Genomic DNA, 23,261 nt, shown 5'->3' on the forward strand with positions numbered 1-23,261 from the left:
GGTGCATTATAATAAAATTGAAAAAGGTCGATAAAAAGTGGCAAATAGGAGTTCTGTATCATTCGCCAAGCGCAAGTGATGCAGCGTTTATCGAGTAACTAAATGAAATATTAATCGATAAATTTGAAAGAAGTAAATGTAATATACTAATCGGGGATTTTAATATAAACATGAACTATTTATCAACATATAGTAATTGAATGAGATATTTTCTGTAATGGGTATGACCCAAAAAGTAGAATTTAATACTCGAATTACAGATACAAGTGCATCTAAAATTGATTTATTATATTCAAATTCAGATGAAATTCAGTGCAATAATTTGCCTGCATACAAAATTTCAGATCATGAAACAATAATGTTCAATATTAAAACGTCTAAATCATACCAGATGAGAATGACCAAGAAAATCACAGCTTGGGATAAATATAATAGTGATGCTGGCAAATGGTCTAAATAGGTTCTTTATAAATAGCGTGATAGAAATTAATAACATCATAGAACCTTGCCGTGTAGCACTAAGTGATGTACAAGTCAATTCTAGATTAAAGTTTGCCAAAATAACAACAGATGAAGCTATTAATATTCTGAAAGAGTTCAAATATAAAATACGCGGCAGAAAACTTTTATCTCATGGAGCACTTAAAAAATATTAGTAGTATATATTTTCATTTTCATTTTTCTTATACCTATCTATTTACATATGTAGCAAAGTTACAATAGCAAAAAAAAAAAATAAAAAAGTTTAACATTATGAAGTATAAATTAACGAATGCATAATATGTGTATGAGACCGTGTAGATATAAGAAAAAGGTAAGACATTTTTTATGTTAAGCTTAACATAGTGGCAAATGTCATATCTATCAAAAATATTGAAACATTAGTGCAGTGGGGTGACTGCTAAATATAGAAATTAAGTTATAATTTTTTTAAAACCTAAATATGATTTTTAGCCTTATTACAAGATGCTACTATTGGAAAAGCTAAAAGTAAGTAAAAGAAAAAATAATGGTGTAGGTATATAAAATAAAGTAAAGAAAGTTACTACTATTATTTGCTTTTAGTCTCTGTTAATAAGCTGCTTATTGAATAGGTCGTAGCAAAACTTCGATTTCATTATGTGAGAAACTCAGAAGAAAGGATTTCACACATTTTGTAAATTGTAGAACATTCCTCTTGGCCCGAATTTCGGAGGGTAGTATGTTGAAGAGTTTCCTGCATACAATTGTATAAAACTTTGTTGAGCGTGTGGTTCTGGAAGGAGGAACAATAACTGTAGGATGAAAGTTTATCCTAAGGTTATAAGTTTCCGACCTCATACTCTGCAGATAACCACACCTAATGAAAAAGATTTTTAAAACTTTAAAATAATAAAGGTCCCTTATTGGAAGAATCCTTAGATCTCTAAAAAGCTCTCTTGAGGGATGCAGTCGATTTACACTAGATATTTTACGAATAACGAATTTTTGTAAAACTAGGATAGACTGAATTTTATTAAAGGATGCTCCCCCCAACAGCTGATACCATATAACAATTTAGAATGAACAAGCGCATAATAAACTGTTTTAGTTAGAGCAGCAACCTCTGAGATGATAGAAACAACGTAAAGAATATTGGAGATAATGCTTTAGGCGGGATATGTGGATGCCGCAGTTCATATTTTGATCTACAGTTACACCTAGATACCGAAAGTCTTCAACAACGTCAATTATAAAGCACTCGTTATTACAAATAGCGAGCGGATTAAAAATACCATACTGAGCCATTTGGCACGAATTATCGTGGAGAGCGAGACGCTCACAACTGGAGGAGTGGAAAACAATGTCTACGTCTGGTCTTATTTTTGCATTCAAGCTAAAAAACATTAGCTTGGTCTTATTGCTAACAACGAGCTTGTGTTTAGCGAACCACGTTCTTAAAACATGTACATCATGATTTATGCAACTTATCAAGTCGAACGTATTTGATGAGCCGTAAGCTATCGCTAGATCATCTGCAAATGCAGTGACCTTCCCTAAGAATGGCATGTCGAAAATTGAATTTACGTAGACCAGAAATAAAATAGGACCGAGAACGGAACCTTGTGGAACGCCAACTTTAATTGGATTAGAGCTACTGAGGGTTCCGCAGACTTTAACGCGTTGTACTCTTCCAGTAAGATACGATTTGAACCACTCATGTATAAATCTTCGAAAGCCAGTATGATATAATTTATCAAGTAGAATTACATGATCCACAGTATCAAAAGCTTTTGTGATGTCAACGAAAAGACTCGCGCAATGTTTTTTACTGTCCAATTCTTGGTGAATAAATATACAAAAATCTAATAGAGCATCCTCGGTTGACCGGTTGGCTCTAAATCCAAACTGCCTTGGGCTGAAAAAGCTCTTGCTTTCAAGAAAAAGTAAAATACGGCTTTTAAGGGCTTTCTCGAAAACCTTAGAAATGGAAGGTACTAATGAAATTGGCCTATAATTGTTTTTATCTTCCCTGTTACCCTTTTTGAACAGAGGAATAATAATCGCACATTTCAAGTCTTCTGGAAAAGTTCCTGAGTATACACTAGCATTAAAGAGATGTTTCAGAATGTCTAGTAGGTTAAGGGCTATATTTTTAAGCAACTGGTTGGAAATAGCATCATGACCACAAGAACCGGAGTTGTTAAGTTGTTTTATTATTGTTAGGATCTCAGAGCCAGAGAAAGGTTCAAACTATTGCCTGAACTAGTTCCTTCCATACCTGACATCACACAATTGCAGGAAGAGGCATTAGATTGACCGACTGAAGCAAAAAAATCATTAAATATATTAGATACAGCAGAGGAGTCGTCAATGATGTTGCCATGATCACTTAGAGCAATAGACTTTTCATCACCGATGCCGTTTGGGTTGATAATACTATTAACAATTTCCCATTCCTTCTTTGCGTTGCCGCTACATTCTAGTAACCTATTACGAAAATAAGTATCTCTCTGCCACTTAATATTCTTTTGTAATTGTTTACACAACTTTTTATACCTGGAATGGAGCTCTTGATTATTTGGGTGTTTCCTACACTTTGCACCCAGTCTATTCTTAAGCTTTGTCTTCTTGATAAGGTCAAAACTTATCCAAGGTTTAAGTTTAATTTTATTTTTTCGTGGAGCGCGGGTAAAGCTAGCAAACTGGATATAATTTTGAAGCAAATTTAAAAATGTAGAGTACGCATTGGATATGTCATTCTCTGAATAAACATCAACCCAATCCTCTTGACGTAATTTTTCATTTAGTAGTGAATAGTTAATTTTTGTTATTTTTGGTTTCTCCTTTTTTTTCTTGAAAGGGAAATCCTATCTTGACACCCGTCATGGAGTGATCTGTAATATCCAGATCCAGATTAATACCAGTGAAGGTGCACAAACTGTTGGAACGGCAAAAAATATGATCAAAGCAGGTGCCAGAATAAATCCTTGTTGGTTCGTTTAAATAGGAAATAAATCCGTTACTCGCCATTAATGCTAGATAGTTCTCAGAACTTGCATTAAATTGTAAAATATCTAAATTCAAATCACCTAGTACAACTGCAAAACTCGATTTTTCATTAATTAAAAGGTTTGAGAATTCCTCCAGAAAGGATTGACTAGATTCACAGTGAAACCTGTAAACGCAAATCAGGGCTAAAACCTTATTCCCATATTTTAATGAAACTTTCAAGATATCTGCGCTCGTTAAATAATATTTAAAAAATTTGCAATCCATTGAATTGCGTACAAAAACTCCTACTCCACCTGCAGAATATTTATCATTATAGTTAGCAAAAAAATCGTAATTAGGAATATTGTAAAAATTCGTCTCATGAGAATATATCCATATTTCGGATACAAATATTACATCTGGGTAGACTGGAAATGTTTCTAAGTTACACAGTAATGAGTCGAAGTTCTGCCGTAGACTACGAATATTTTGATGAATAATATAAAGAGCATTTCTGTCAGAAATAACCTGGTCTACAGAATTTAAAGGGCTGTTAATGATGAGGTTGTTGGTGTTGATATCATTAATTTCCATTGGTTTAAAGATAATAATTTAATAATAATAATAATATTTAGAAATAAAACTAGTCTGGAATCCCAGGCAAGTCATCAAAAGAACGCACAAAAACAACCTTATCATTATCAGCTTTCCTTAGCATTATACTTGAATTGCTAAACCATGCATATTTATAACCCTTTTCCTTTTTAATTTTGCTAACAGCAGCATACAAAGCTCTATTGTAATTAGTTAAGCTATTATTTATGTAAATTTTTTGTTTATTGTTGGTCCCTGAAAACAATCCGGTAGTTAGTTTATTCTTGCCCTTAGATTTTGCACTCATTACTTTGCGCTTTACTTCCATTGAAGAGAACCGAACACATAGCACTTCACGTGGTGAAGACGAAGAGCTATTGACCGTTTTTATGTATCGCCTCTCGATTTGGCCAGGCGACACAGAAACACCTACCGCTCTCACAACTATTTGTTCAAGACATTCGTAAATTTTATCATTAGTTAAGTTAGGCAAACCAACAATTTCAATGTCCCTCTCCATGTGTTTCTGCTCACTCCAATTCAGCTTATGCTCCAGCTTAGCGACTCTCTTTTGTAACGCATCATTCTCCCCTTTTAGACTATTTATTGTTGCCAAAAAGTCAGTGTTAATTCCTTTGAGGCTAATGATCTCTTTGTACAAGAGTTATTACATTATCACTCTCCACGCTATTTACTGCATTTTCGTTTTCCGAGTTTTTGCTGCTAGACATGTTATCAGCATTGCTCTGCACGGTATTATGTTGTTGTTGTTGCAGATCATTTGGAAAACCGGTTGTGCTTGGTGTCTTTGGCTTACTATTTTTCTGCAGGTTGACATTTGTGGGTTGAAATTGTTGTTGTAAAAGCTGAGTTGGCGGTAAAGCATCTCGGTGTAGAGAGCTTCGGCGGGCAGATGAGCACGAATCGCACCGATACTTAGCATTCGAGGCTTTCATATATTCTATCTCCGCTGTAGTTATTTTGACACATAAGCCGTGAAAAATGCGATTGCATTCTACACAAACAACTTTAGTTGGATCAAAGCGATCAACCTTATCCTTGCATAGTACACAGTTCATGATTTTGTATTTTAAGTTATTGGCGGCAAATATGTATTTAACAGATTTAATAACTTAGATATTTATTGTCACTTTTTTTTTTTTTTTTTTTGATTTTGTTGTTTGTACTCTTATTGGTTTTCTATTATTTTTTTGGTTTGTTATTAATTATTAAACGTGAAAACTCAGCGCGCACCCCACACAGCACAAGCAAACACGTCCGTACTCGGAAGTACTTAGACTTAGACTGTATATCGTATACAGGATATTTCTACGCACAAATAATCAATAACAGCCTAGAAGAGGGTGTTTTACCAGAAAAGTGGAAAACGTCAACGGTGATACCAGTGGAAAAAGTTAAAAAGACAGTAAAACCTGAAGAACTTAGACCCATAAACACCCTGCCTAGTGATTGTAAAATACTTGAAGCTTATGTTAAGAACCAGTTAATGAAATACCTTGAAGATAATAATATACTAGCCCACCAACAGCCAGGCTTTAGAAAGAAACATTCATGTGAGACAGCTCTTAATTTGGTGATACATGAATGGAAATAAGAGTTAATGATTAGTGAGAATAATATTAATTCTGCACTTTCTAAAATATAACATGAACTGAATAACCTGTATAAATGGTTGTGCGGAAATAGACTGAAACTTAATATAAATAAAACGAAATTTATGATAATAACAAGGAGGAACGTTAATGAGGATATAATTGGTTTAAAAATAAATGATGAAAGCATACAAAAAATTGACAGTATAAAATATTTGGGAATTATAATTGATAACAAACTCAAGTTTGAAGAACATATAAACTACACAGTCGAGAAAGTTGCGAAAAAAATTGGGGTTGTGCAGAGAACATCCAAATATATTCAAAAAAAGTACAAAATAATTATATATAAGTCCATTATAGAACCGCACTTTGTATACTGCCCATCTATTCTATTCATTGTGTCAGACAAAGAAATAGATAAACTTCAAAAGATGCAAAACAGATGTATGAGATTTATTCTTAAAAAACCTAGAGATACTCGTACGGCTGATATGCTGAGAAGTTTGAACTGGTTAAGTGTCAAGCAAAAGACTTTTTTTCACGCTATGAAGTTTATATTTAATATAAAAAGTGAAAATGTACCTGAATATCTAACTAAAAACGTAGTATTAGTTAAGCAAACACATAACATTAATACAAGGAATAAACCTAATTTCAAACTGCCTTTATTCAGAACTGAAATAGATCAGCAAACTATTTTTTATAAAGGTCTAAAAAGTTTCAATGAACTGCCTATATATATAAAAAGTTGTAATGAAATCGTAGCTTTTAAAGCAAAACTTTACGAATATTGTAAAACCTTAGCAATAAGATAGTAAATTGTAAACTAATTTAATTTATGAATTAGACTTTTTTGCCGTAATAAATAAATGAAATGAAATAATCAATTGGTGGCATACCTAGAAAAGCACACAGTTATTATACCAGAACAGTCTGGATTCAAAAAGAGCCATTCTTGTGAAACAGCACTCAACATGGTTATTGCAGAATGGAAAGAAGATATATCAGATAAAAAAGTTGTGGTGTCTGTCTTCTTAGACTTGAAACGGGCCTTTGTAACAGTTGATAGACGGGAATTGTCGAATGTTTTGTTCAAAACTGGTGTCAGAGGAAAGACTTTGGAATGGTTCCGAAGTTATCTCAGTGACAGAAAGCAAAGGACGGTAATTGGAAACGCAGTCTCATCGGTTGTGGATGTAGATATCGGATTGCCACAAGGTACAGTACTTGCACCGATACTATTTACATTGTACATAAATGATATAAAAAAATGCTTAAAATATTGCAATATACATCTATTTGCGGATGATGCACTGCTCATCATCAGTGAGAAATATGCCGACTGCGCAATGCAGAAAGCACAAGAAGATCTTGACTCTCTATACAACTGGTTGTGCCTTAAAAAATTTAAGTTAAATATAGATAAGACTAAGTTCATGGTATTTTGCAAAAAACAGAACATTATACGTAATAACGATTTAAACAATATAACCCTGAAGGTAAAAAACAATTTAATTCAAAGAGTAAATGAAATGAAGTACCTAGGAGTTTTAATTGATGAATACCTGAATTTTGGAGAACATATAAATTATCTTGAAAGAAAAATTGCGCAGAAAATAGGATTCATGTACAGAACATGTAAACATATTAGTCAACGTCATAAAATAATGGTGTATCGTTCAACTATTGAGCCGCACTTTATATACTGTCCTACAATTCTGCTGATAGCCAGTGATATGCAAATTAAAAGAATACAAATACAACAAAACAAGGCAATGCGATTTATATTAAAATGTCCCCCAAGAACATCAAAAACTATAATGCTGAATCGGTTAAACTGGCTTAGTATAAAACAGTCAATAAGTTACTTCACTTTGAAATTTATACATCATGTAAGATTAGGAATGCTACCGAGTTACCTGAGAAATAACATATTATATAATCACGAGATTCATAGTTATGGAACTAGATACTGCAATAATATAAGACTGCCTAAAGTAAGAACACAGTTCGCAAAGAAGACTTTAGAATACACGGGGTACAAAATGTACAATGAACTACCTACTGAGATAAAAGATTGTGAAAATATTAATAAGTTTAAAGTAAAATTATTTTTATATTGTAAAACACTTAATATTTAATGAAACAAATGTTTACTTAATATCAACTAGGCCTTAAAGACAGTAATAAATAAATATAATAATAATATAATAATAATAATGAATAATGGTCTATCTTCTCTTAGGCTTTTATGTAATCTCTCTTGTTTATGGCAAACTATTAAAAAATATAATGTGCAAAAACAACTTAAGTCTTTGTAAGCCATTTTAGTAAAACAATACTGTGTGGGTGAATTTTATTAAGTTTATTTTTTATTATTATTATTTATTTATTATTACGGCGTTTTAAGCCTAAAACTTAGATTATTACAAATTATAAATACATTTTAATAATAATAGGATTTCTAGCGTTTGGGGTGTCGGAATGCATGAGATTCCGATCAGCACAGGAACTGGTGGTCCCAACGGGCGAGTCTTGGAGTCATCTCATTGGGAGGTTGGCAGGACGTGTTCTCAATCCTGCCCTACTCCAAGACGTATGATTACACAGTTTTATTATTTATGCTGTCGGAATGCATTTGATTCCGGTCAACTCGAAAGCTAGCAGCTCAGCAGAATGAGCCGCTCTTATCGGACGGTTGGAAAGGACGTGTTTCCAATCCTCCCTGTACCAGCTTTTATGTAAACATAATTAATTTAATATATCATTGTTGTAGGAATATACGTGATTCACATGAACACTCCAACTGTTTGTCTGGGACGATATTTTCAGGAATTTTTTCCCAATTTGATTGCGAGCGATATATGTATTTGACCTAATGCATAAGGTTCCTCTGTGTCTATTTGGATTGCCATGTACGCTCAAGGATCAGTAACATGAAATACAGATACAAAATATTTTATCTTATTGGAAGGGTTTTGCAATTCTGTATTCTGTTTAAGTTTTCACAATTTTTAACATGATTAGGTAGTTCATTAAAACATTCCAGGCCTTTGTAAAATATATTTTGCTTGTCCATTTCTGTTTTCAGAAGAGGTAATCTAAAATTATTATTTTCCCTGGTTATGTAAGAATGGGTTTCATTCACATAAACAAGTTTTTCACTTAGGTAGGCTGGTAATTTACCATGCTTGATATAAAATACAAATTTCATACTATGGTAAAATAACAACTGTTTCACAATCAACCAGTTTAGTTGGTCCTATTAAGGTGGCAGACACACTATAGCAAACAACAATATTATATATTAAATAATTTATACCTCATTTATTGGCATTTAATACCGCAAAAAAATTTAAAGCTGCGTCCGGTTCCGAGAAACGGGATTGTCTGCTAGCTTAAGACTCAAGCCAGCAGACACTTCGTGAAAACACGACCTACAGCTTCCACACGACTTGGATAATTGATATTACATTTATTAGCAATTTAATACCGCAAAAAAAAATTTTAAGCTGCGTCCGGTTCCGAGAAACGGGAGTGTCTGCTACCTTAAGACTCAAGCCAGCAGACACTTCGTGAAAACACGACCTATGACTTCCGAACGACTTGGATAATTGATATTACATTTATTGGCAATTTAATACCGCAAAAAAATTTAAAGCTGCGTCCGGTTCCGAGAAACGGGAGTGTCTGCTAGCTTAAGACTCAAGCCAGCAGACACTTCGAGAAAACACGACCTACGACTTCCGAACGACTTGGATAATTGATATTACATTTATTGGCAATTTAATACCGCAAAAAAAAATTTAAAGCTGCGTCCGGTTCCGAGAAACGGGAGTGTCTGCTAGCTTAAGACTCAAGCCAGCAGACACTTCGTGAAAACACGACCTACAGCTTCCGAACAACTTGGATAATTGATATTACATTTATTGGCAATTTAATACCACAAAAAAAATTTAAAGCTGCGTCCGGTTCCAAGAAACGGAAGTGTCTGCCAGCTTAAGACTCAAGCCAGCAGACACTTCGAGAAAACACGACCTACGACTTCCGAACGACTTGGATAATTGATATTACATTTATTGGCAATTTAATACCGCACAAAAAAATTAAAGCTGCGTCCCGTTCCGAAAAACGGGAGTGTCTCCTAGCTTAAGACTCAAGCCAGCAGACACTTCGTGAAAACACGACCTACGACTTCCGAACGACTTGGATAATTGATATTACATTTATTGGCAATTTAATACCGCAAAAAAAAAAATTTTAAGCTGCGTCCGGTTCCGAGAAACGGGAATGTCTGCTAGCTTAAGACTCAAGCCAGCGGACACTTCGTGAAAACACGACCTACGACTTCCGAACGATTTGGATAATTGATATTACATTTATTGGCAATTTAATACCGCAAAAAAAAATTTTAAGCTGCGTCCGGTTCCAAGAAACGGGAGTGTCTGCTAGGTTAAGACTCAAGCCAGCAGACACGTCGTGAAAACACGACCTACAGCTTCCGAACGACTTGGATAATTGATATTACATTTATTGGCAATTTAATACCGCAAAAAAATTTAAAGCTGCGTCCGGTTCCGAGAAACGGGAGTGTCTGCTAGCTTAAGACTCAAGCCAGCAGACACTTCGAGAAAACACGACCTACGACTTCCGAACGACTTGGATAATTGATATTACATTTATTGGCAATTTAATACCGCAAAAAAAAATTTAAAGCTGCGTCCGGTTCCGAGAAACGGGAGTGTCTGCTAGCTTAAGACTCAAGCCAGCAGACACTTCGTGAAAACACGACCTACGAATTCCGAACGACTTGGATAATTGATATTACATTTATTGGCAATTTAATACTGCAAAAAAAATTTAAAGCTGCGTCCGGTTCCGAGAAACGGGAGTGTCTGCTAGGTTAAGACTCAAGCCAGCAGACACGTCGTGAAAACACGACCTACAGCTTCCGAACGACTTGGATAATTGATATTACATTTATTGGCAATTTAATACCGCAAAAAAAAAATTTAAAGCTGCGTCCGGTTCCGAGAAACGGGAGTGTCTGCTAGCTTAAGACTCAAGCCAGCAGACACTTCGTGAAAACAAGACCTACGACTTCCAAACGACTTGGATAATTGATATTACATTTATTGGCAATTTAATACTGCAAAAAAAATTTAAAGCTGCGTCCGGTTCCGAGAAACAGGAGTGTATGCTAGCTTAAGACTCAAGCCAGCAGACACTTCGTGACAACTCGACGTACAGTTCCCTAACGACTACAATAATTTATACCTTATTGATTGCCTAAATGTTTCGTTGTCCTGAAAAATATTTTCACTATAACAAAAGGAAAAATTAAATTTTATATTTTGCCGACCCTAATAAACATAAATTATAACTTTCGAAAATCAGTGAGTTGCATGTTACTGATTACTCAAAACTTAGCAACACTTAACTTGACTTAGAAGTCTGTTGAATTTTGAAATAACCACACAACAGCTGTTGTTTAGAAAAAGGCAAAACTGAAAAATAAAGAATTGTAAGCGCAAATAAGTAAAGATAATAGTAAAAAAGTGTTGCCTCTTGCTATATATTATATTGTTACGAATATTAGCAAAACTAAGGGGTGCTGTCATCTCTAAGCCGATGCTAAACAGTGATATCATGCACATCCATAGATCAATCATTATGTATCTACATAAACGAATCAATAATTTCGTCTACACATATGTACGTATACGAGCAGCGGAGAAGCAATGCACAAACACATGCATATATCTTATCTGAATTGTTCACAAGAGAGGGCAATAATTTGTGCAAGTATTACTCAAATGAGAAGTTATAAACGTAGTTGTGGCTGGCGATTTTGTAGCTGAAACTAACTAGTAAGTTCTGGAATGGAAAAGCCTGGAAGTATGCAATGAGAAATCAAAAAGTATAAAAGGCGCGACAGTAGACGCGAAGAGGAGTTTCATGTGAGCTATCAATCAGTTTGGTTTTAAGCAAGCTATTCGTTGCAAAGTTTGAGTGTTATTGTGAAGTACTTTAATAAAGGTCATTTTGCATTACTAAATATTGGAGTTATTTATTCAACAGTTTAGTGATTCGAACTTAGCAGAGGGTTGCAAATAAGAGGATTTGCAAGTAAATTCGTTACAATATATTTGTTTACATTATGTACTTTCACAGAATAAGTTACAATATAGCTATGTAAAATCTTATGCATGTATGTACATACACATCGTCTCGTTTATTCGTTAGCCTCGTTTCTACAGGTGACACATTTTCGATAAAGCCATGGCGGAACCATACAAGGTGGCAGCATGGTGACATACCTACAAACATAAATAAAAATTACATGTACTTTGTTTTTGTAAATTCGATGGACGAATGTCAAAATCGTACTGCGCCGGAAGTTGATGTATCAAATCAAATAAAAAAGTTTATATTCAGCTGTCGCATGCTGCCACTTTGTATCGTTCCGCCATGGGTAAAGCGAAGAAAACCAACTTTTAAATTTCACCAGACATTGGTGAGTTTTTAAGTGATGACAGCGTTACCACTTTGGCCAGAATCGCGAATAAAAGAACTGGTAACGATTTTCGGTTACATAATGTTCTGGGTACTATTTTACCGGTAACGCTCAGAATCGTTTTTCGGGTACCACTTAGGGTGGAGTAATAGGACCAAACTTTGGTGCGGGTTTTATTTTTACATCAAATAGAGAGGATAGAATTTGGACAAAATTTTTTTCGAACCACCCTAATATGCAATTTTTCATATGTACCCGTTAGCATTTGAAACATATCGAAATACAAACTTTTCTCTGATTTTCAAAAATAATAGAGCGAGATGTATTTTAGAAACCGTTATAGTAGCAAACATATCGGTTTGTGCTAACACATACACAATCAACATATTCATGCAACTAAATTTACTCATTACTCAAATCATTTGTAGTAAGTATGCTCGCTACCTTGAGTGTATGTTCCAGTGTTGCCACTCTCGCAATTTTTTTTTGTTCCAAAAGTGTATCATTCCTGAAAAAATGTATCAATTCGTTTTAATAGATTGATACATAGTTTTTGAGTCATTTCGTCTGAATTTTATATAATGTGTGAAATAAAATTCTGAAATTAATAATATTTAAAACAAAACATCACCGCACTATTTTGGCTAAACGGATCACACAACTGAATTTTATAAAATTTTACCAACGCTCAGTTTTAAAGGTTTTTCTATTTAACATATCGAAACGCGTTTATTTAAACGGAATTATTGTTTATACGTTTTTTAACAAACACTATTTATTTTAAACAAAACTAATGCCAAAAAATAATTATGTAGAAGAAATACGGTTTATCTATATATATAATAGAAATCTTACTGAAAATTTGTAGTTCCCATGACAGGGACAGAGCTTCAATCTTCCAAAATAAAATGTATACATTTTAGATTTTTTGTATCTTTGTATCCACTCATTAAAATGTATTCAAATGTATACAATTGTATCTGTTTAGGCCCCATGCCTAACTTTCACTTGATTGACGGCGCCCCTCCCTAATGTTTTAATAATATTTCCAGCCACCCACACTCATGCCGCATTTGTGTGCATGCATGCACATGCATGCGTTGCGTACACATGCATGTGTGTGTGCAGGTTGTCAGCACCCATGCACGTATACGTAAGGGTGGTTGTGTGTGTGGTTTTTCCCCTCCTTAATACCAGAGGACCTTTTCGCGGCTTAGCGGTTGTCATCAACGGCACAACCGGCCTCTTTTTCGATCAACCGCCTACCGATACGCATCGTCCAAGGAACAACGCTGTACTTTGTTACACAGGTAAAATAACCCTTGTCATCTTTACATTGTACATTTCCGTTCAATTCAATTAAATACATTATTATAACGAGGAATTCCTCTTGGTGTTTTCTTTCTCGTATTTCTTTCGAGTGCACTATCAACCCGAGATCGACCCGTGTGCGCCTACCCATTGCCGGTTTCAGACGCACCCAGGCCGAACATTGGTCCTTCGAGCCGGATATGAACCAGCGACCTATGGATCTACAGTCCACAACACAGCACATTTGCCTACTACTAAATTTGCACGAATTGCCACAAAAAAATCATCAAAAGTTTTATTTGTCACAGCATAGTCCAGCAGAACCACCAAAAAGTTGGAAGTTTGATACTATACACGACATTATCAGCCGCCGGAGCCACAGCCATCACATCAATTTTTCCACAAAAACAAAGTAAGTTTATATTTCTTGCCACTTTTTTTTGAGTGTTGTTTTTTGCAAAGTAAAGAAAAAAACCCCGTGTAGTGCGCGAAAAATTAAAAATAAAAGTGAAAACAGTGAAGTGATTTAGTGAGCACCAATTTATTTTTCTAATTTCAAAGGTTAAATCACTCGGTTTGTTAGCCTTTATTTTCAGTCCTTGTGATTATCTGGTCTATCCCCCACCAGTGGTAAGGTTTTCCAGACACAACACAAGGAAGAGGGTAACCTAACCTCACTTTCCGCACCATACTAAATAGGTTTTTGTTGTTGTTTCTTTTGTACTTCACAAACACGAAATTAAGTTCAATTTAATTATTTAATCCGGTGCTCACTTCACTTTTTAAACACTTTTTACACTTTTTTTGGCGCTTGTTTTACAATATCGCACGCATTTTTTCACTTCTTCAAAAATACACCCATTATTTGTGGAGGTGGCGAGTGGTCCCCTTTTTGTTGTTGCCGCTGTGACAAAAATTTGTACATTAAATCTTTTGCTGTTTTCGCCGCTGTGACAAAAAGTCCAAAAATAAATCCTTTTTGTTGTCCCTGTTGTGACAAAAAGTTGAAAAATAAACCTCTGTTGTTGTCGCATATAAAAAGAAATAATAAAGCTTCGAATTTCAATAGTGTTTATTTACGGCTGGGCAGGTATTTTTACTCAAAATCGTTCCATTTCTCTAATCAGCAATTTTCTCGTTAATAAACGTAAATAAAACAATGGAAACCTACATCCGTTTAGCAGAATCAATCGCAGAGTTTGATAAAGATTACAGCCTTATTCCGGAGAGCGAAGTATAGATCATAAAATGGACATATCCAAGTGGGAGGATATGGATAAATTCCTGTCTAATCGGTTTCAGACACTTGAAACAGTGTCTGGTTTTACAGGGCATGCCAATGTGTAAAATGTGCAAGTCCGCAGAGCACAGATTACGAAACTGTTCACGCTTTTGCGAGTTAACCCCTCCAGAAAGGATTAAATTCATAAAATCTACAAGTGGTTGTCTGAATTGTCTATCCCCAGCACACAGTGACCAGATGCACCAGTTCCTACAACTGCAATACGTGCCACTCTCGTCACCATACGCTCCTGCATGCGGATACCCTACAGAAAAACACCACCTACAACCCGCCCCAACACTCCTACGATAATAGGCCCTCTACTTCTAGACAGGCATTAGCGAGACAGGAATCAGAAAAACCAGGTTCAAACGGGAACAAAAATGTGACATCCTGTCATACGAATTCCAGCACAGGTGTGCTATTAGGAACTGCTCGCGTACACATTCACCATAATGGTACCGACTTCTCCGCGCGGGCATTAATTGATTCAGGGTCTGAATGTTCCTTTATAACTGAAAGACTGAAACGCAGAATCAATTTGCCAGCGAGGAAAATGCATGCCCAAGTTTCAGGCATCACAAATGCGGTGTCAGCTCAGGTGAAAGAGGCATCCAAAATTGAATTACGTTCACCAGTGGATGCCTGCTTCAGCCTGACTACACCCGTTCTAGTCCTAGCCAAACTCACTGGGAATCTTCCATCCTGCCATATCAACGCCATGACTATGCAGGCATTCCCAGACTTGGTGTTGGCAGACAAGAGGTTCTACATCAACGAAGACGTAGACCTCATACTTGGAGGAGACATATATCCCCAAATTATACTGAGCGGTCTGAAAAAGAATGTACTAAATACACTTTTGGCCCAAGAGACATTGTTCGGTTGGATACTAACCGGTCGCATCGAAGCACCGAGTCCAACGAAGAGCATCATGTCATTTTATAACGAGGTTGCATTGGACAACCAATTAAAAGCTTTCTGGGAGGTAGAAAATGTTCCCAAAAACAAAATGCTTAATGAAGAAGAAAGGTATTGTGAACAATTATTTAAGGACACAACAAAACGTGATGAAAGTGGAAGATATACAGTTTCGCTACCGTTCAGGCAGGATTACCCTGAGAAGATTGCATTAGGACCGTCCCTAAAGCGCGCATGTTCACAATTCTTCAGAAATGAGGGGCGATTACTGAAAAACCAAGAGTTAGGGAAAGAGTATGTTCGGGTGTTGTCAGAATACGAAACACTTGGACGTATGAGAGAAATCAAAAATAATGTACCATCCGACGATTCGGATAATTATTTCCTGCCCCACCACGCCGTTGTAAAGGCAGAAAGTACCACTACCAAGGTGCGCGTCGTCTTCAACGCGTCAAGTCCGACAGCAAATGGCATTAGTCTAAACGACATACTCCACCCAGGTCCAGTACTCCAAGCAGACTTGCCTTAATTTTACGTTGGCGACTGTATCGCTTCGTCTTTAATAGCGACATCGAAAAGATGTATAGGCAAATTTGGGTGAACGAAAATCACACCAAATTTCAACGGATTGTCCATCGAACATCCCCCAACGAACCCATCAGTCTTTACGAACTAAAGACTGTCACCTTTGGTGTAAACTGCGCCCCCTACCTCGCGATACGGTCACTTCTACAATTGGCTGATGATGTAGAAAATACGCACCCAATAGCATCGGGTATATTACGAGAAAGTATGTATGTCGACGACGTTTTATCTGGAGGACATACAATAGCGTCAACCATCAGAGCAAGAAACGAGATTCGCGAAGCATTACACTCAGCTGGCTTTCCATTGCGCAAGTGGACATCAAATTGTGAGGAAATCCTTCAGGACATCCCCAAAACGGATCTGCTCAGCGAGGACTTCCTAGCGTTTGAAGAGGCTAGCTCGGTGAAGGCACTCGGAATACGATGGAACGCGCATGCAGACATGGTTTACTTCACCGCAGGAGCTTTAGAGAGTGGCGAGAACATCACCAAACGCGTAATCCTATCCGCTATAGCCAAACTTTTCGACCCTTTAGCCTGGCTTGCACCAATGGTCATAGTGGCAAAAATACTAATGCAGCATATCTGGTTAGAGGGCACCGGGTGGGACGAAACTGTCTCCCCAACTATCTTAGAACGGTGGGAAAATTTCACCCAACACTATAACGAAATAGATAACATTAGGATACCGCGATGGGTAAATTTTACGCCCGAGGACGACATCGAAATACATGGTTTTTGCGATGCATCGGAAAAGGCATATGCAATATACATGCGCGTAAAAAGGGACGATACAATTTTCACAAATCGCAGAGATCATGGAATCAATATTCCGAAACATTCATTTGGGGCCAGCAAAAGTTCACCTCTGGACAGATTCAACCATCGTACTCGCATGGATAAGAAAGCCGCCCTGTTCCTGGTCAACCTTCGTCGCACACCGAATCACTAAGATCGTCGATATGGTCGGTAGCAAAGACTGGATTCACGTGGACTCGGAATCCAATCCAGCGGATCTAGGAAGCAGAGGACTACTTGCATCAGATTCGTTGTGGTGGCAGGGACCTTCTTGGCTTCAAGAAGACAATTCTCACTGGCCAGCACAAGAGATCGAATACAAAACGTCCGTTGAGGAGAAGAGGGCACAAACATATGCCACGACAAGGGTAGGGATTTAATAAAAGAACTCACCCAAGAACAAAAGCCTCGTTCCACGAAAAAGCGCGTATAATCTCAGCCGATGAGATTAAGGCAACGACTCAAGCATTAATACGAGTCTGCCAGAAACAGTTTTACGGGACAGAATATTTAAAATTGAAAAACCGATCGACCGAAAGAGTGAAATACTGTCACTCAACCCATATATCGACAAAGATGACATTATTAGAACAGTGGGCGTCTAGGGGCGTCAAAAGACATGTCATACAACGAACGTCATCCGATCATCTTGCCTTACAATTGTAGGCTGTCTCGCCTTACAGTTATGATGGCTCATCACGACTCCCTTCATGGCGAGAACCAGCTCATGCTCCGTCTTATTCGAACCCAATATTGGATTCCGAACGTCAAGACAATGATCAGAGCCGTCATCCACAATTGCAAAACCTGCATAATTCACCGAAAGCAGGCTCAGTCCCAACTTATGGGGACCCTTCCCTGCGAACGGACTACTTTTACCTGCGCGTTCACCAATACCGGTGTAGACTTTGCGGGGCCTTTCGACATCAAAAGCTACCGCGGTAGGGGATGTCGACTGTCAAAAGGCTACGTATGCCTTTTCGTCTGTTTCTCCACGAAGGCCATCCATTTAGAAGCTACTAGTGACCTTAGTACCCCATGCTTCCTCGCGGCTTTTTCGCGTTTTATAGCGAGAAGAGGATGTCCGAAGAACATCTACTCCGACAATGGTACGAACTTTGTCCGAGTTTCCAGATCTCTACGATCGGAATTCAAAGCCTTCCTGGCAGAAAGCCGAGACAAAACAGTCTCCAAGTATAGCCATCAAGCGTTAACTTGGCATTTTATTCCAGCCGGCGCTCCACATATGGGCGGCTTGTGGGAGGCGGGAGTGAAGAGCTTGAAAAGCCACTTCAAAAAGATCGCGTCTCCCCATAAGTACACCATAGAGGAGTTCCAAACCCTTTTGTGCCGGATTGAGGCGTGCCTCAACTCGCGCCCACTCAGTCCAGGGTCAAATGACCCAACGGATCTGGAACCACTAACCCCGGACATTTCCTAACGGGCAGCCACCTACTGGCTCCGCCAGAACCAGATGCCAGTGAGAGCTCTGCCTCGATGATCAATCGATGGCAGAAACTCAAAGCCCTCCACCACACTTTCTGCAAACGATGGAAGGTGGAATATTTATCCGAACTTCAAAAGCGTGTGAAGTGGAAACACCCCAAACAAAATATACAAGTGGGAGATCTCGTTGTCCTCAAAGAGGACAACTTATCTCCCAACGAATGGAGGTTAGGTAGAGTCGTCAACGTACACCCCGGCGAAGATAACCGAGTACGTGTGGTCGACCTCTTTACCGAGAAGGGTCAAGTCCGACGACCTTTGGTCAAACTGATCCTTCTTCCCACGGAGGAGATAGATTGCGAGAGGACCAAGAGCTCCTCCTAACAATCCCTCCGTTCCTCCCTACTTTCGAAATATCCCAAACCATCCCACTCACTCGTTTTTCCATAACAAGTATACCAGAGAAGCCTTTACGCAGACCCTCGGTCTGCCACAGAAAACAAAGGCACTCGGCCCGTAATCTTTTTAAATTTTTAAAATTTCAAAACCCAGCGCTCGTTCACCGAAACGAGGCCAATCAACCACCCTAATGCAGATCCGCATCTGCCACAAAACACTTATTTTTAATTTTCAAAACCAAACCCCACTTCACTCACTTACCCCGAGCGAGGACACCAGAACCCTAACGCAGACTCAGGGTCTGCCACGGAACGCTGATGCACTCAGCCAAAGGAACGAGGCCAAGCAATAACCTAACGCAGATTCGATATCTGCCACAGAACCGAAAGGCATTTGGCCCACTAGATTTTCATTTTTAAAAACCAACCCACAATTCACCCGCTCTCCCAGAGCGAGGACAGCAAATCAACCCAACTTCACCCGCTCACCCCGAGCGAGGATGACAGAACACCTACACACTAGGCCCAAGGCGCGAGGCCAACAAGATGTATCAGGATTCATCCCATCACCCAAAAACTTGAAATAGCTATTAAAAAATAGTTAAAATGGAAAGCAACCGTTTCCTTCTTAACTATAAATACAATCAAAATAAAAATCCATGCGCAACTACCCATAGAGGTTGCACCTAACCAAATACGTGCCTCTTTTCGAAAAGGAGGTATCTTCTTTTCCAGCAACTGCAGAAAAAATGAAATTCTGTGTTTTTTTTGTTCGTGGTGTTCTATTGTTCGTATAATTTTTTTTCTTGTAATTAGCTACATTGAAGGCGAAAGCACCAAGCAAAACCGATGTTTCACTGGATTAGGCATTCAAAAAAGCAATAATGAGACAGTTAAGAATTTGTATTTTGTATCGAAGATTGAGTTCGATAGGGCTTTAATGTAGAAAACTTTGATAATTATTTCATTAAGCCTCTGTGTGAGATTGTCATAAAACTCATTATTCAATCAACAAAGATAGCCAGAAAGAAGCTTAGAAAGCTGAATTGAAAATGAGTCCAAACTTCCGATCACCTGCACCTTAATGCATTGACTCCACCAGTGTGTTGACCATGGCATGTAAACACATTCTTTAGAGGATTAAAATTTTTGCCAAACGTAAAAGCTTCTGTCATAGCACGTAGTCGAATAGACCAAAACCCATGTCGTCGTCTTCTTCAGATTCCGACTCTTCTTCCTTCTTTTCGGCAGCAGCGCTCGCGCCAGCCGCTGGTGCAACTGCAGCTGCGGCAGCAGCAAATTTGCTGTTGCGAGCTTTGGTTATATTGGCAGAAGAACAATGTCATCGACAGTTGATAGGTTGTGATAAAATATCATAAGGAAGGAAATGCCATGCACCGAATTGGAGATATTAACTAATATGATAGAATTCACAACACTGTAAGAATTATTACTGACAAAGACAAAGAATAAGAAAAATTAGAAACTCGTTTCGAATTAGGCCAATATCACCGACTAAGTGGTGCTAAAATACGGTGAAGTGTAGTGAAAAATCCTTCCGGAAGTGCTGAAAACTTGTCGAAAAGTATTTTAGAAATATCAGGTGTGACGGTAAGTGACAATTATATGAAAACAGTTCACATGGCACGTTCCACTGGAAAAAATCTTTATATCCAAACCCAATCAAATAAAACGATTAAATTTTATTTTAAAAAATTTAGTATAAGGACATATTCTTTTGAAATGTACTTTTAGCAGCGAAAGCAATTTAAATGTGTCATGGAAGAAAAAACAAAGAAAAATATGGAAAACAAGAAATAAGACACTTGTCCAAACGCAATCTTGCAATCTTATATCCACAGTGAAACATGAGCGGCTCGGTGATGGTGTAGTGTTTGGCCTTAGGCGATGTTGAAAATTTGGTTTTCATAGAAATCTCCATGAACAAATGAGACCTTCTGAACATGTAAAATAATAATTGAATGCCGAAAAATTTAGTTTAGATCAATGATGGGCTTTTTAGCAGGACAATGAACCCGACCACACGGCGAAAATTGTCAAAGACCGGATGCTGTAACACACTCCACACATTTTAGATCACCCACCCAATTCACTGTACCTCAACTTATCTATCATCTATGGAAGAACCTAGATAGAAAAATTCAAAAAAAGGACCATTTTGTAGTAAGAAAGGCTCAGAGCCGTTATTTTCGTGTAATGGCAGAAATTGTATCGAGGTGAGATCAATAGTTGTTAGTTCCATGCCACATCGTTAGCAATATGTAATGAAAGCAAATGGAAAGCACACAAAGTACTGGAAACCAAAGATATGCAGTATATAGATATTTCGTTCATATCCCTTTCTTTTTGTAAAAATTTTGACTTTGGTCTTTTTCATTATGTAAAACAGTATTAATATCGCTTTCAAACAAAAAAAATGTTCTATTGTGTCACCCAGAAAATCCTTACGAGAGGTAATAATAAATAATTACTTTCCAAGAGTTTGCTGGGATCTTTGGTAACTTCTTTGATGGTAGCAGTTTCTTTGAATTCCACTCCGGTTGAAGCAGCAAGTGCCAAAAGATTCTTGAAACCATTGGCAATGCTGTGCGGTGCAGACCAATCTCTAAACACACAGCGGCTAAATTGGCAACTCCCATTTGTAATTTGACGCGCAAATCCTCTGGTTTAATGTCCACGATTTCGGGTGAGAAAATAGAACCAGAATCGTAGACTTAAGTGATGACCAAACCATATGAGAAGGGCGAGATGCTTAACATATTCAGCAGTGTTGCTTCGGAAGCACCGACCTCATCACCAGGTTTCAAAGTAGGTACATCGTTTATGATTTCAATAGTACCCTTCGAAATCTTGGTGGGAATAGATAAAGCTTGGAAGAAAGATGTTTTCTCGGGACCCAAAACAGTATTTTGTGCTGGAATAACGACATGTAAAGGGGCAATAGCGCCAGCACGGGCAGGCGCACGCACTTTTGACTCAAGCAATTTACACGTCTTTCGTTTAAGTCACCCTTGGTAAATACGAAGCCAACATTTCCTTTGATATGCGGCAACAAGTTCTCCAACAAACCATTATTCTCCAAATGCCCTCGTATAGCTTTGCACATCATTGTATTTTTACCCATGAGTACAACGCCCATGCCACGCAAACTGGTGCGGATGTTTTGCATCTGGTTTAGATCCAACAGTGTCAGCGCCGACAATAAAACGTTTCGGATATTCATCAAAAAGTTCAACAACTTTCAGGAAATATTAAGCTTTCCAAGCAGCTTTGTTCTCCCTAACCATCGTGAAGCAAGTAGTGTATTAGGGACTCGTAAATCGAATTTCAGAACAAAGCGCAAACGTGTGCAATCGACGGTGTCTTTGACCAAAACTCTATTGATAGATTTTGGATTTCAAATAAGAACGAAAAAGGGACCCGTACATAAAAACAGCAATCAGAAATAATATATGTAGGTATATGATGATAGTAAGCACATCTATGAAAAATAGTGCTGTTATATATGTATATTAATATATATCGATATTTATATAGTAATGTTTAAATAATATACAAATATACCTACATTCATACATACGTACAGTGGCAAATTATCCGCTTGATCACCCAAAACCACGCCGGCATGCTGACTACGATTTTCCGACTGTTTTGTGCATTTTCAACATTAAGGCCATATGACATCTCGTAGTACATGACATAATGGCGCTGCATTTCGGTGTTCATTGGCAAGCTTTTCGCACTCCAATTCCAATGTATGATATTGTGCTTGTAGAAAATTGAAATCCTCCTTGATGCATTCAAGTGTATCAACGCTAGTAAATTTCAATGGCCCCTGTGGTGGTGGCCCCCCGCCGAGGGATGACGCACCGGTGTAGTATACATTTTTGCACTAATCCACACAACTGTCCTTACTGTTGCTGCTGTTGCAGTTTGCGGCCAAGGTCAGTTCTATATTGGAGCTGTTAAGTTCTTAGGTTTGGTGTGCCTAATAAAATTATTAAAATTCCAACACTATCCAGTTTTGTAAACAGCTAGGCAGTAGGAAAGCAAAATTTGTTTGCCTTTTCTGATACCACTAGTTTAATTTGTGAATTGTTTGTAAATGAAATGTTTTATGCACAGGCGTACGCCACGCCGTAGTAAAAAATGGAATGAACGAACGGAAAATCGCTGTATACATTTCCCGTTGTTTCAATTCATAGGAATTTTACATTCCATACACGGGTGTGTATGAATGTGCACAATATGTTTGTCTTTGCTGCTGGTAAATATTTACCAGTGCACGGACACTTTTAAAGGCAAAATGTTGGGAGA

The 23,261-nt window shown here is 37.6% G+C and overlaps 1 protein-coding gene and 1 pseudogene across 7 annotated transcripts in view; both read right to left on the reverse strand.

Annotated features, from left to right (window-relative positions):
• The window catches only part of Ephrin (ephrin), a 655,394-nt gene that overhangs the window by 450,695 nt on the left and 181,438 nt on the right, over positions 1–23,261 (reverse strand). The gene's annotated exons all lie outside the window — the stretch shown is intronic.
• Positions 20,095–22,231, reverse strand: LOC137234842 (large ribosomal subunit protein uL10-like; annotated as a pseudogene).

The sequence above is a fragment of the Eurosta solidaginis genome, chromosome X (genome assembly GCF_040869045.1).
Source record: "Eurosta solidaginis isolate ZX-2024a chromosome X, ASM4086904v1, whole genome shotgun sequence".
Taxonomy (NCBI): domain Eukaryota; kingdom Metazoa; phylum Arthropoda; class Insecta; order Diptera; family Tephritidae; genus Eurosta; species Eurosta solidaginis.